Source organism: Oncorhynchus kisutch, linkage group LG2 (assembly GCF_002021735.2).
Source record: "Oncorhynchus kisutch isolate 150728-3 linkage group LG2, Okis_V2, whole genome shotgun sequence".
Classification (NCBI taxonomy): domain Eukaryota; kingdom Metazoa; phylum Chordata; class Actinopteri; order Salmoniformes; family Salmonidae; genus Oncorhynchus; species Oncorhynchus kisutch.
This window is the reverse complement of record NC_034175.2, coordinates 28139412-28146930: the sequence shown is the minus strand read 5'-3', so window position 1 is coordinate 28146930 and position 7519 is coordinate 28139412.

Here is a 7519-nt window from a genome sequence, read left to right as displayed (position 1 = left end):
GTATCTGGTGAAATGACTGTTTTTTCCTCTTTACACATTGTGCAAATGCACAACAACATTCTGGCTGTCTAAAACGCTACCAAATACATTGTGTAGGCCTAGGTCTGCTTTATTGTAGTGGATCTCACTGAGTTCCCTAGTCGGAGTTGTACAGTGCCTTGAAGTATTCACTCCTAAACTTTTTCCACGTGTTACAAGCTGAATTTGAAATGTATTACATTTAGATAATTTTTTTGGGTCACTGGTCTACACACAATACCCCATAATTGTAAAGTGAGTTGTTTTTAGACATTTATACAAACGAATGGAAAGCTGAAATGTCTTTAGTCAAGCATTCAAACCCTTTTTGTTATAGCAAGTCTAACTAGATTCAGGAGTTAACATTTGCTTAGCAGGTCCCATCATAAGGTCATGTGCAATAAGTGTTTAACATTAATAAAACAACTACCTCATCTCTGTACCCCACATACAGATAATTGTACGGTCCCATCAGCCGAGCAGTGGATTTCAACCACAAAGACCAGGCAGGTTTTCCAATGCGTCGCAAAGAAGGGCACCTATTGGGAGATGTTTTTTATTTATTTTTAAAGCAGGCACTAAATATCCCTTAGAGCATGGTGTAGTTATTAATTACACTTTGGATCGTGTGAATACTTATGTCAATTAGATGTTTGTTTCATTTTCAATACATTAGCAAAAACATGTTTTCACATTGTCATTATGGGGTATTGTCTGTAGATGGGTGAGAAAATATTTTGAATTCAGGCTGTAACAATGTGGAATACATCAAGGGGTATGAATACTTTCTGAAGGCACTGTATACCATAAATGTATTCACAAATGGACTAAAAACTGTCTGTGTACTGTCCTCTGGAAGATAACGTTCGGAAGACTGTTTATGTTAAACACGTACTGTACACCAGCATTGACATCAATATCTGTAGTTCAGTGCCTGCACACGACGGAGCCATGTCATGGGATGGAAATAAAACCCGTGGTATGCTTACACAATAACACACAATAGTGTCATGTCCAATGTAACACCCACTATCAAGGGAGGAGGACGTTGCGTGCAATTTTCTTATTGATATCTACAGCACACACACACACACGTTGCAACTCAGAAGTAAAGTCAACACGCACAGTTTTTTGTGCCAAAACATTGTAGTACAATTTAGTTAGAAAAGTAATGGTTGAATCAATCAACATTGTTTCCACATCATGGAGACAGCCAAGGAACGGATTTTTTTCGAAGAGAGTAGAACACAAGGGATTTACATAAACCTGTATGTTTAATTTGTCCCCTATGACTGAACAAATGGAGCCTATTTCCTGAGTGGCGCACCGGTATAAGGCATTGCATCTCAGTGCAAGAGGCATCACTACAGTCCCCGGTTCAAATTCAGGCTGTATCACATCCGGCTGTGATTGAAGGTCCCATAGGGCAGTCCAGCATCGTCCAGGTTTGGCGGGGGTAGACTGTCATTGTAAATAAGAATTTGTTCTTAACTGACTTGCCCAGTTAAATAAAGGTAATAAAAACTACTTATAACTGAAGAAGCAGCATAAGAGTAGAATCACAATGTCCATGTGTTCTCATGTCTTTCAAATACCTGTTGATCCCTATTAACACTGCCTTGCGCAGTCCCCAAGCTCAACTTGGCTCCATTCCTGATTTCAGCAAAGTTGAGAAAAGTGGGAAAGCGATTAGACATCGGCGGAGATCTAACATGAAGAGAGCACATTTTGACACTCCTCTTATCACCCCACTGAGCCCACATGTGTTTGGGGGAATCAGAGTCCAGGCAGGCAGAGATTCCTATCTTCACTCGAGGCAGCGGGCTGACTGCTGGAGCACTTTGCATAAAGATAAGGGGATGAAGAGGATAAATAATTGCTTTATCGTCTGAAGGATTGGAAAGAGAGCATCACTTATAACTGAGTGGTTAAAAGACGAAAAACAAAACAACAGTGGTATCATAAATGAACCAGACGTGCCAAAAGTCCCCACATAACAACATTGCTTTGTCGTGATAGCTACAGTATGGTCGGATGATCTCATTTCTTTTGCAAGCCTTTTTCATAAAGGAACCATACATTAAGCTCTCACGTCACATATTACAAGACGTGATAGAGCTATGTAGCTATGGGCGGGCATTCTAAGGTCTGTTGCTGCCTAAAAACATGGCCCTGCCCAGCCCACCTGTTTGAGCAAGTGATCTGTATTATGGGGTTGACCACTTCTCCTACCCAGACAGAAACTAAAGGTCACTGCTTAGCAGCATCAGTCCATGGGTAGCTCTCACTGTGCTGAAGTCAGTGTCAGTATTTTCATTTGCTTTTATTGGTTACTCTGTCTTCAAAAGAGAACATTACAATCAACATTTTTTACTTTACTTCCTGAACTTCTCAAATAAATAACCAGACGGACAAATAATGTCTCAGTCAATTCTCTCAAGGAGTCATTAGGTGGAATACGATCAGTCTGGAAGACCTACTGTAGACTCAAAACAAACAATACAGTTCTTCTCGAGAGAGTGGATAGACTAAGGATTTTAAGAATCTATCAAACAATATGATGACAGACCAGAGTATGTGAGTGGAGCGGCACTGGAGTGGAGCGAGGAGCCTGCCCAATTTGACTGGAGAGTGGAGAGAGATTCCCAAAGGCTGGAGTGTCCAATTTTGCACCAATAGCGCTCCAGTAGCACTCACTTCAAACTCGGGGCATACCCGGCCCAGCATGCATTTGTAGTCTGCTTGTGGGCTGCTTTAGGCCCTTGCTTTAGCTAATTTCATGGAGTTCGCTAAATATTTTCATAAAGAAACTGAAAAAACAAGGTGACTTACAAAGATGAGGACCAAGAGCAAGAGAGGGAGTGCGGTGATGTAATGTCCACAAATAAAGAATCATTGTGGAATCTGAAAAGACAAATCCTGAAAGCATGTACTTACTATGTGCACATGCTAAAAGAAAGGAATGAGGTGGTTAGCTAATTAATTCATTGCAGCAAAGTATTTATAAACAAAAAATCTGATCTCTTAAAAGTTTCCTTCATTTTTGTTCTATTGTCTATACAATAGGCCATAATTGATTTTGGCCCAATAGGCCTGACATATTTATTCTTTCAAGCAGCTTACCGTTTGGTTGAGTTATTTATTTTATAATAAAACATGTTTTACCCCTTTTTCGTGGTATCCAATTGGTAGTTACAGTCTTGTCCCATCTCTGCAACTCCCGTACAACTCGCAAACCCTCTCCTAAACTGGACGACACTGGACCAAATGTGCGCGGTCTCATGGGTCTCCTGGTCGCGGCGGCTACGACACAGCCTGGGACCGAACCAGGATCTGTAATGACACAGCCTTAGACCGCTGCGCCACTTGGGAGGCCTGGTTGGGTTATTTTGCCTAAAAACCTTCAGGCCTACCTAAAATAAAAAACACTCTGCATCCCTGCCCAGCCTGGCAAGAGCGGCCAAAAGGGTGTTCAACATCCCCAGTGGCTCTGCAAGCAAGGAGAGGATATTCTACGCTGCTGGCCTGCTCTCCAGGCACCATGACATGAGCCTGAAGCAACAGACTCTGGCCAAACGGGTGTTTCTAAAAATGAATTCAAAGGCAATGAGGCATTGTTCATTTAATTTGTATTTAATTCTAAGTAAGTCACAGCTAATATGCACAATTATACACTATGATGATTTAATACAACAAAATGTTGTGTAAATGCTGAGCGCTTAATATCCCTGACTCCCTACAAGCCTAGCGTGTCACATTCATTAACGCTCCACAATATATTTCTTTATAGGCTATAGCCTTGAAATAATTTAAATAATATAGCCTAAATAATTAACTTCCATTCCTTTTTAGGCTCCCTATTTAGAGTGTTTATATGCAGTTTATTATGACATGTAGCCTATTTGAAATGTTTGTGTTTATTATAATACTTTTCATTCAAAACATATGGTTTGGTTTCAATACTCCAAAACCAAATAGTAGATCCAGGTAGTCACACAAATTGACGGGTGTTGGTTAAATTGTGATTTTAATGAATGGAGTGAATTTGGAGAGTTTTTTTCTGTGAGCAAGGAGCAGATTTTAGCGGTGGTTGGAAAGGACATGGAGCACCTGAGCTTGAGCACCACTCCATGAGCAATAAGCGGGATTTCTGACCCCTCAACTCCACTCACATACTCTGACAGACACTAATACTGTGAGTATGGTCGGGACTCAATCCTTGTTGTTTGCACACCTTATATAGAATACCTCATATTAAGCTGCTGAGCCTTTTATATACCAAGAGAGTTCTCAACCATTATTATCACTCTGTCTACATCCATTCTGACATTCAACGAACTGTATGGGAACGTAAACAAACAAGAAACCGCTCCCCCAGAGGCAGTGTTTCTGGTGGGTGGAGACTAATGCGGAGAGGCATAAAACCGTCCTACCTCACTTTTACCAATACTAGGGGCGTTAAAACTCTAGACCACTTTTATTCTACCCACAGAAACACATACAAGGCCCTCCCTCGTCCTCCCTTTGGCAAATCTGACCATGACTCCAATTCTCGAGCTTCCTGTTTACAAACAAAGGCTCAAACAGGAAGTACCAGTGACGCGCTCAATGCGGAAGTGGTCGGATGAAGCAGATGTGAGGCTACAAGACTGTTTCGCTATGTTCTGAGATACATCCGATACCATTGAGGAGTTTACCACAACAGTCACAGGCTTCATCAATAAGTGCATAGATGATTTCGTCCCCACAGTGACTATACGGACATATCCAAACCTAAAACCATAGATAACAGACAATATCCACCTAGACTAAAGGCTATAGATACCCCTGACACGGAACAGGACACGGACATGGATGCTTCGACCACCAATGAGACATCAAACACGCAAAAGGACGATACACTCAGGAAAAAAAGGGTTCCAAAGGGGTTCTTTGCAGAGGGATAAGCTTCTACCAAGAACTGTTTTGATCAGAAGAACCCTTTTGGAAGACAAGGGTTCTTTGTAAGGCAAAGGGTTATATAACCTTTAACATCCTTAGAACCGTTTTTGGAAGAAAGGGATCTTTGATAATTCTTTGGAAGGCAAGAAGGATTCTTTGGAAGGCAAAACGGCTTCTACAAAGAATCATATCATATATTCCAGCCTGCTCTAGAGCATGGATATTATCAGAATTGTTTGTTTTACTGTTATATCAGTTGTTCTTGCATTGATTGGTTGATACATTTCATGCAACACGAAGATAAATAACATATCGATTTCTAAACTAATCAATCTTCACTTCCCTGGCAATCATTCTGAATGCAGGTTGAATGCAGGTGATTAACAATTCTTCTTGTTGGATATCCTAACTCTAGCTGGATTCCAATAGGAATTCCACATCACTTTGCAAGCCAGCATATTGTGCCTTGCAGGCCTGATGTGGCCTTTAAACCAGGAGATTCCTAACACCCATGTGTTAGGATATAACTCGGCACTCAAAGAAAGGCCTTATATATGCAATGTATTGTCATAAATCATTCTATTTTAAAGGCTAATGGATCTGTTCATAGCGAGTCCATGGAAGAGCACTCTATTTTACCTTTAGGCAAGTCAATTAAGAAGAAATTCTTATTTTCAATGACAGTGCCTTGTTCAGGGGCAGAACGGCAGATTCGTACCTTGTCAGCTGGTGGATTCGAACTTGCAACCTTTGGGTTACTAGCCTAATGCTCTAACCACTAGGCTACCCTGCTGCCCCAGGTTCTTGGAAGAACCCTTCATAGAGGGTCCTAGATAGAACCATTTACAGGGGGGTTCTTTGAAGAACCCTTTGCAAAGGGTTCTACCCAGAACCAAAAAGGATGCTCGTCGTATGCTCCATGGCCGATGTGAGCTAAATGTTTAAAACAAGTCAACAATCACAGACGGAATACCAAGGCATGTTCTCAAAGCATGCGCAGACCAGCTGGCAAGTGTCTTAATGGACATTTTCAATCTCTCCTTGTCCCAGTTTGTAATCCCAACATGTTTCAAGTTGACCACCATTGTCCCTGTTCTTAAGAGCTCCAAGGAAACCTGCCTAAATGACTATCGCCCTGTAGCACTCACATCTGCAATTATGAAGTGCTTTGAAAGGCTGGTCATGACACACATTAACACCATCATCCCAGACACACTCCAATTCAAATACCTCCACAACAGATCCACAGATGACGCAATCTCAATTGCATTTCACACTGCCCTCTCCCACCTGGAAAAGAGAGGAAATAACTATATGAGAATGCTGTTCATGAACGCTGAGCTGTAGTCTAACGCCATAGTCCACTCCAAGCTCATCACCAAGCTAGAGAGCCTGAGATTGAACACCTCCCTCTGCAACTGGATCGTGGACTTCCTGATGGGTCGGCCCCAGGTGGTGAGGGTAGGCAACAACACCTCCGCCACGCTGACCCTTAACACGGGGGTCTGTCAGGGGTGTGCAATTAATCCCCTCCTGTACTCGCTGTTCACCCACGACTGCCTGGCATCGCACGACTGCCTTACAACACAACAGTGGTAGACCTGATCACCAACGGCAATGAGACAGCCTACAGGGAGGAAGTCAGAAGCTTAGCAGTGTGGTGCCAGGACAACTACCTCTCCCTCAACATCAGTAAAACTAAGGACCTGATCGTGGACTATAGGAGAAAGAGGGGAGAGACCCAATCCACAGGACTATAGTGAAGAGGGTCGAGAGCTAAAAGTTCCTTGGCGTCCACATTACTAAGGACTTAACATGGTCCACACACACCTGCACTGTCGTGAAGAGGGCACGGCAACACCTCATCCCTCTCAGAAGGCAGAAAAGATTTGGCATGGGCCCTCGGATCCTCAAAATGTTGCATAGCTGCACCATTTGAAAGCATCTTGACAGACTGCATCACCTCTATACCAGGCGGTGTCAGAGAAAGGTCAGAGAAAGGTATTGTACACACCGTTTACATCAGCTCTCGTATCAACAGGCTCCGAGACAGCTTCTACCCCCAAGCCATAAGACTGCTAAATAGCCATAACACTGCTAAATAGTCAATTAATGGTTGCTTGAACTATCTGCACTGACCCTGTGCACACTCACTAGACTATAAATACAGTACACACACTCCATTGACACCCCCAAACATACAGGCACAACAAACACACTTTCACACATCATTTTCTGCTGAAACTGTTAATTTATTTGTATTATTATATATCATGATGCCTAGTCACTTTATCCTGCCTTCATGTACATTTTTCTGTATTTATTAAACTATTTTTTTGTATTTATTCACCTAGGCAAGTCAGTTAAGAACAAATTCTTATTTACAATGGCCTACCAGGGAACAGTGAGTTAACTGCCTTGTTCAGGGGCAGAACGACAGATTTTTACCTTGTCAGTTCAGGGATTCGATCCTGAAACCTTTTGGTTACTGGCCCAACGCTCTAACCACTAGGCTATCTGCCTCCCATACATTACCAAAAGTATGTGGACACCTGCTCTT